Source organism: Setaria italica, chromosome VII (genome assembly GCF_000263155.2).
Source record: "Setaria italica strain Yugu1 chromosome VII, Setaria_italica_v2.0, whole genome shotgun sequence".
In the NCBI taxonomy this organism is placed as follows: Eukaryota; Viridiplantae; Streptophyta; class Magnoliopsida; order Poales; family Poaceae; genus Setaria; species Setaria italica.
This window is the reverse complement of record NC_028456.1, coordinates 27,477,630-27,484,966: the sequence shown is the minus strand read 5'-3', so window position 1 is coordinate 27,484,966 and position 7,337 is coordinate 27,477,630.

Sequence of the window (7,337 nt, the reverse complement as noted above, 5' to 3'; positions counted from 1 at the left end):
TTACTGAATGGTTTCTGTAGCACCACATTGTCAATCATGGACTAATTAGGCTTAATAGATTCGTCTCGCGATTTAGCCTAGGGGTTGTGCAATTAGTTTTGTAATTAGACTATGTTTAATACTCCTAATTAGTGTCCAAACATCCGATGTGACAGGGGCTAAAATTTAGCCCCTCCCTGCCAAACACCCCCTTAGTCCCGTATCTTATTTTAGAGCTAGAGCTAATTTTTAGTCTATTTATTGATAAAAGTCCATTATATTATTATGGGGTGGAGGAGAGAATATAGTAAGGTTTTATGGGAGGATATTTTTAATCTTTTGTTATTCGTATCTAAAATTAGTCCTCGTCAGCTGAGTTTGGAGGACTAATGAACTAAAATTTGTTGAGAGGCACTTTCCACCTCACTATTTGAACCGCTAATTTTTAGTTCCGGATCCAAACAACAGGGCCGTACCACGCGGTAGCAATTCGGGTGAGAAGCCGACAAAGGCGATGGAATACCGCCAGGATACTAAACAACTCGCTCGCTCGGCCACGGCGGCCGCGCGCCCGCCTGGCGACGACGGCGCGCAACGGGACAAAGGACACGGCGCGATGCCCAAGGAAACGCACGAGCTACGCTAGCCGATCTGCCGGTCGAGACACATGCGCCCGGCGGCCTACCTACTGCTTGACGGCTGCTGCGACGCCGCCACGTACACCGGCGCGCATGTATGTGTGGCGCGATCGACTCGCGCGCGCGCGCGAGAGAGGTCTACGCAACGCAACGCCGTGCCTGCGCGAATCGCCGTGCGCCCCGCGGGCGCTACGCGTGGCGGGGCGTACGCGCACGGCGCGGCCACGCATGTGCGGCCGGGCGCGGGCCGTGGCCCCCGAGGCCAAACCACTCGATTGGTTTCCTGGCAGCCAGCCTCCCGGCCGCCGGCCGGTGCAGTGCATGGGCATATGACACTGGGATTAACTCTCCAGGCCGGCCGGCCATGGATGCACCAAAATTAAAGACCGATCAAATGATCGGCCGATGGAGCTCGCTGAGGCAGGCAGCTGGCAGCAGGTGCGGTGGAGGAGTCGGTTATTTAATTGCCGTACGCCCGGCGTCGAATGCCAGCGCTAACCTATGTGGGTGGATGCGGGCACGAGGACGCCGTCCGTGTAGGTAGCGTCCAAGTTGGTTCCAGCCTGGACGGGTAGTGCCATTGCGCAACGTGCATGCACCCAGCAGGCTATCCGGGCCGGGACAGGACGCCCGCTCGCTCTGGTGCGTACCAACAGCGCCGCGCGAGCTCTGTGCCCAATACAACGTCCACGTCCGCGCGCCTGGCACGGAGCCGAATGATGCAAAAGGGGTGGCGGTGGCGGCGGAGATGACGCCGACATGGTACGCACACTACATGCAGGCGCAGCACGAGTGAAAACCAGCCGTTACTAGTGGCTGATATGAACCTGATCGATTACTTGGTCCCATTTCATTGCTGCAACTCTGCAAGGCCTTGTGTTAAGGATAAGCTCGAGTCGACCGAATCATCCTGGTAAGTAGCAGTGGTAACAGCAGTATATGATCCAACCGAGACGCAACTGGGCCTGGTTGTGTCCGATCACGTGGTCCAGCGGCGGAGGAAACGCCGCCGGCCGGTACGGTCGACAACAACACACTGACACACAAGAAGGGACGCGGACAAGGAGGCCGAAGAAGAAGGTCGCGCATCACTGTGATGGGCCCCGGCCGGCCCCCGGGAGAAGGGAGGAAAACGGGAGGAAGGAAACGTCGCGCGTCAGTCCTCCCGTCGGGACGGGAAAGACAGGCCCAATCATGCGGAGGATGGCGCCATGCCATCGGTCGATACCCATCGCAATCCAGGGCCGTACGCACTTGGTTGCTGCTTTCGGTGGTGCCCGTCCGTCCTCGATTCGGCAGGGAACGAATTGCCGTTGCGGGGCAACAGTACGGCACACTGTGCGCCACCGCCGTCGCATGTGCCGCGCTCGGACGTGCCACATGACGTCTAGATGTCAAGGCCCTGTAGCTCTGGTGTGTGTGTGTGCACAAGCGCCCAACGCCGAGGGTGTTAGAGATTAATCTTGTCATTAGAGCATTGCATGTTTACGTTGTCAGTTGCATTTAGAAAATAATTGTCTGTGTGTAGTTCTCTGCATGTTTACATAGGAGTATACACGTTTGGTGAGAAGCCATGCCATGTGAAGTGGCAGTGCATGCTCGTGATAATTGTTGTAACATGTTTAGACTGCACGAGAGATTAATTAGGAACTAGCCATGCATAGGATTCTATTCTGGGTCAAAGCCACGAAGTGTTTTCATGGCGGAAGAATAGGACGGCGTCCAGGGACTGGGCACTTGCATGCTGCTAGCATGTTTCCACGGTTGCACGTTGCGAGATGCAGCGTGAGTCTCGGCTGAGTGATTTTGGCTGGCCGTTTATTTCATGCATGTACTTGAGTTTATATATGAATGAAAAGCGACGGGAGTTGTGTGGCTTGCGTCAACAAAAGAAAACTGCTAGCTTGTGCCATTCTGTACGTGTGCGTGTATCTACCAAAGAGAGCAGGCGAGTGTTTGCGATAAACACTTGCTGGTGAGGGAGAGATTCCCAACATCAGTGAGGGAGAGAATTCCAACAGAGGGGCCAGGCCACACGAGAGGGACGTGAGCGATCGGCGTGCGCCGCCGCGCCGGTCGACCTTGAGCGAGGATGGGATCAAAGCATTCCTACACACACGACACGTAGGATTCGTGCGCCCCTGCTCGGCGAACGCACACATCGATCAACCGGCGGCGAGTGGGCTATCTAGGGACGCCGCGTCCGCGTCAAACTGCCGCGCGCGGTCGCTCGCCTTGGCCGCTTTGCGGTCCGTGCCGCGGACGTCGCGGCCCACGCGAACCCTCAGCGACGCGTGCCGGAGCACGCAGATGGCTTGCTAGCGACCACTCCTCCTTTTCATGGGGGCCACGGCGGCGCTGGTTGCGCGCTCGTCCCGGCCTGCTCGTTCCGTTCGAGCTCGCTAGCTGTTCACGTGTAGCCATCCCTGTGCGCCGCGGGGAACAGTTCCGGTGATCGCGACGTGGTGTTCGTTTAGGGCGAGGACGAACGCAAGATGCCGGCCGAGCACAGGTCCCCGCCACCTCCGCGCCTACTCTCGGTGGAGCAAACGAGTGAGGAATTGGGGATCGAAAATTCCAAGATGGAGAAGAGGAAGGACGAGGGCCAGGAGGACGGGAAGAAGCACGGAGGCGGGACTGGGCTGGGCCTGAAATGGTAAGGAAAGCACGACCTCCAAATTAGATGGACTGACCGTCAGTCTGACCACTGTAAAATAGTTACTATCCAAGATCTCACATCTAGAAGTTGGATGGCTTCCCCCGAGCCTACGCCTCCTACCTTCTCCTCCCCCTCGGCACCTCGCCGGCGGGGAGCAACCATCCCAACCTCCACCAAGCCCACAAACCCGCACCATTCAGCTCGCTATTGACGCCCTGCCACCTAAACCTACAGCCAGACAACCTACCACATCAAAACTCCCTGGTTACTCTATCCGCGGCGAAGGAGGAACTAGACCTCCTTTACTACTCCGACACGGAGGAGGACAACCTATGCCCGCGCCATGTCAGTGACCGGGCATTGAAGACGGCGAAACCACAAGACAATGCGGAAAGCGGTCACCAGGAATCGGGGAACCCTGAAGACAGACACAACACGACAACAACAGCGCCGCGCCGGATTCCCTCGCTGGTTGTAAAACCGGCCAGCCACCGCATCTCATACCGGGACACCTTACTCAAGCCTAGGACGTTCAAGCCGAGATTCCCCAAGGACGCATCGCATCGCGGAAACCAGGCATGGTTCAATGAAGACAGCACAAGGACGCGCGTGAAGAAGGCATCCGTCTGGTATAGGCTTGGACTTGACCAAAGGAGCGTTCAAGGCAGCCGTGAACCTCGAGCTCCACCACAGCCTGATGCACACTGGCTCACCCTGCTCAAAGCAAAAGCTGGCGCGCGGTGCTTCAATTGCTTCGCCCCCGACCACTGCATTGGAGTATGCCGCGACCCACCTAGGTGCATTCTTTGCTTCCGCTCAGGCCACAAAGCTCGCCATTGCCGCTCCTTTGTTCTCCCCGGTCAGCCATCCACTCGCCACGTAGGAGCTGTCATCCCTATAGCGCCCACAAGCTGCTCCAACAGTCGCGAACCCAAGTCTTCTGCGGACGCTCCCTCCAGGTTGAGCACCGCGGCGGCGGCGACGCCAGCCCTAGCAAGGGCCGCCATGGAGCGTGGGGACCCGAAGTTCATCCCTGGCGCGGTGCACAGAAGGCCGGAACATGTCATGGTATGTGTTCCACGGTCAGCGACGGTACGGGAGGATGAGAGGATGCTCTCCTTAACCGCGCTAGTGGGTGTTCAAGTTGATGGACGCGCCAACCTCTCCATCGACGTCATGTGCCGGGATGCTCTACGTTAGCTCCGCATCCCGGAACACGAGCTGGGGGTCAAACGGCTTATGACGACAACCTTCCTCCTCCACTTCTCCACTCCGAAACATCAGACTGCGATGCTCCTCCTTGGAGGCCTCACCGCCGGGCGCACTGCGCTCCGCCTCAGGCCGTGGACGTGTCAGGTCAGTGCCTCGGCTGCCAAACTCATGTATCGGGCGAGGGTGTGCATTGAGGGGATCCCAGAACATGCACAGCAGCTGGATACGGTAGCTAGATTGTTCAATGCGCCAACCTTCATTGAGGAGCTAGATACTAAACATGAGAGTGAGCAAGAACGAGCTTGTATGTGTTTGTGGGTATGGACTGCAAATCCAGATGGACTAGCCAAATCAGTGTCGCTTCAGATTGCTGAACCTCTGTATTGGCAAATGGGTGATTCGGACTTGCCAACCACTAGATGTGCTCCCGCTGAGATGTTGGAATATCAAGTTATCATTCATCTAGATCGCGTCATGGATCACTCCCGCTTATCTAGTAGTCCATCTAATGCAAGCATGCACAGTGGGATCAGCGGGTTTCCTGATGATCTCTACGAGGAGGAGTGGCCTGTAAAACATAGGTTTGTCTGGCATTATGGCGTGCCTAATGACCAGATCATCAGGTGTTGGATTCCGGTTCAAGAGAGGATCAGAGGGAGAAGAGACAGGTCACCAACAGGTGGCCTAGGGGTAGGAGGGAGCGGAAGCATGTAGTTCCCTCCTCCAAACTTGCACGATTTCAGACGGGCTGAGGCTAGAGGATTTCAAAGTGGTCGTAGCAATCAGGATCAAGGGTGACTGAGTGGTCATGGTCGGAGACAGCACAACGATGGTAGGGAACTAGTCAAAGTTCACCATGGTCGGGTCATTGGAAAGAATGGGAGCGCACAGTTTTTTTACCGACCAACGGAGAAAGAGTGAGCACCCAATTTTCATTCCTCAGAGCCACATTGTCGTCCTGATGAAATATAGGGAAATGGGCAATGGACTGACCTGATGACGGAAGAAGCTGCATTGATGGAGGGGGAACAGACATGAGGGTCTCAGAAGGAGGCAATCAAGGACGGCAAAAGCCTGCCATGAGATTGGAGCAAGAACACTGTTCACCTCAGCACCCCTTTGACCAGTCAGCATGCGGACAGCGACAGGGCAAATGAAAATATTTTAGAAGCTGGGCGACAGGGCCTTTCACAATGCTCAGGCTATTCAAGACGGCCAAAGTCTCATGGAGCCAGTCAAGGATGGGGCGCAGAAGCACCACAAAGGAGTACAACATGGGATGCAAAAGCTATTCTTGCCTGATCTTCTATCTGAAGAAAAATAGGCTCAGCAACAAGGCCCACTGCTACCGGACACGCTACAGCACCGGAGCCAATTGAAAAGCAGATGTTTGCGCAATGAGCTACAGTATAGACGATTCACACTTTGGCAGATGAGGTTCAAAATGAAAGTAATCAAGATAAGCCTGTGCACGTTCAAAACAACGCAGTTGCTGCTCAAAAATCCAATTTTGTCGGACAAGCTACAGTAACTAAAACTGTTAAGAACTTAGGAATTCTCTTCACCAAACCTGTGTTAAGGGAAATCTTAGGCACCTCACCAACAGCACAAGGAGCAAAGAACACCCCAGTTAAAGAAACGGAACTCCAAAATGATACAGCCTCAAAGGCAAGACTGTTTACCTCTTGTACAATTAGAAAAAATAAGGGTGCCAGTGGCAAGGAAAATGAAGTGGTAAGGTCATCACAAAGGAAAAGCAAAAGGCTTGCCAACAAGCCAAATTCTGGCCTCTCCATTCAAGAGCAAGCCATACAGCTCCTCATGAAGAAATATGGGATCATAGACTCAAAGAATAAGGTTGGTGATACTAATCACTTGAAATTCAAAACCCAATTCATGGAACCCCTTATAGACAATGGAGTTGATGGGTTTCGCGAAGCTTGTGGATTGAATGACTTGGAGGGAGGGTCTCTTAGCGCGGTGGTGTTGGAGGCAGATGAGTAAATCAACTTCATACCTGTGTTGGGGGAGGGGTGGGGTGAAGTGTTGGTTTGTATCAATATATAAGTATTGTTTTGTGCTGTGGTTCGGGTTCTGTCCAATGTGGATTTGTGACCTGAACATTTGTTTGTTCAGTTTCTGTCATATGAGCTGCAGCTCACTATGGAGTATCTTTTTCTCTATTCTTCTTTGGTCTGCTTTGGTGGGAGCATTGTGTGGAGGAGTCTGGCACAGTTTCAACAGTGGTGCAAGGAGGAGCCTAGTGAAGGGGACAACATCTTGCAGATGGCTCACATTTTGCCTCAGAAATCAGCTAGTTCAAGATGAATGAACAAAACTGTATAATTCTGAATTGGAATGTGAGGGGATTAAATGGTAAAGCCAGGAGAAAGGTGGTTAAGGACCTTGTGTCTGAGCACAAATGCACTATTATTTGTCTGCAGGAAACTAAATTGGAAGTCATTGATCAGATGCTGGTCAGAAAAATTTTGGGACCCCAATTTGAAGCAAGCTTCACATATCTGCTTGCTCAAACTACTAGAGGGGGAGTACTACTGGCTATCAATAAGGATTATTACAGAATGTCCCAGCAGCACCATGAAACAAACTCTGTGACAGCTAAGCTAGGAGCAAAGACAACTCCATTCAGCTGGTGGCTGACTGGGGTATATGGCCCTCAGAATGAAGCAGAAAAAATTGACTTACTCAATGAGCTGAGGACATGTAAACCAACTGACTGTGACAGGTGGTTGTTAATGGGGTATTTTAATATGATACTTGCTGCTCAGGACAAGAGCAATCTGAACATCAACAGAAGATTGATGAGAGCATTCAGGAATCTAGTTCAG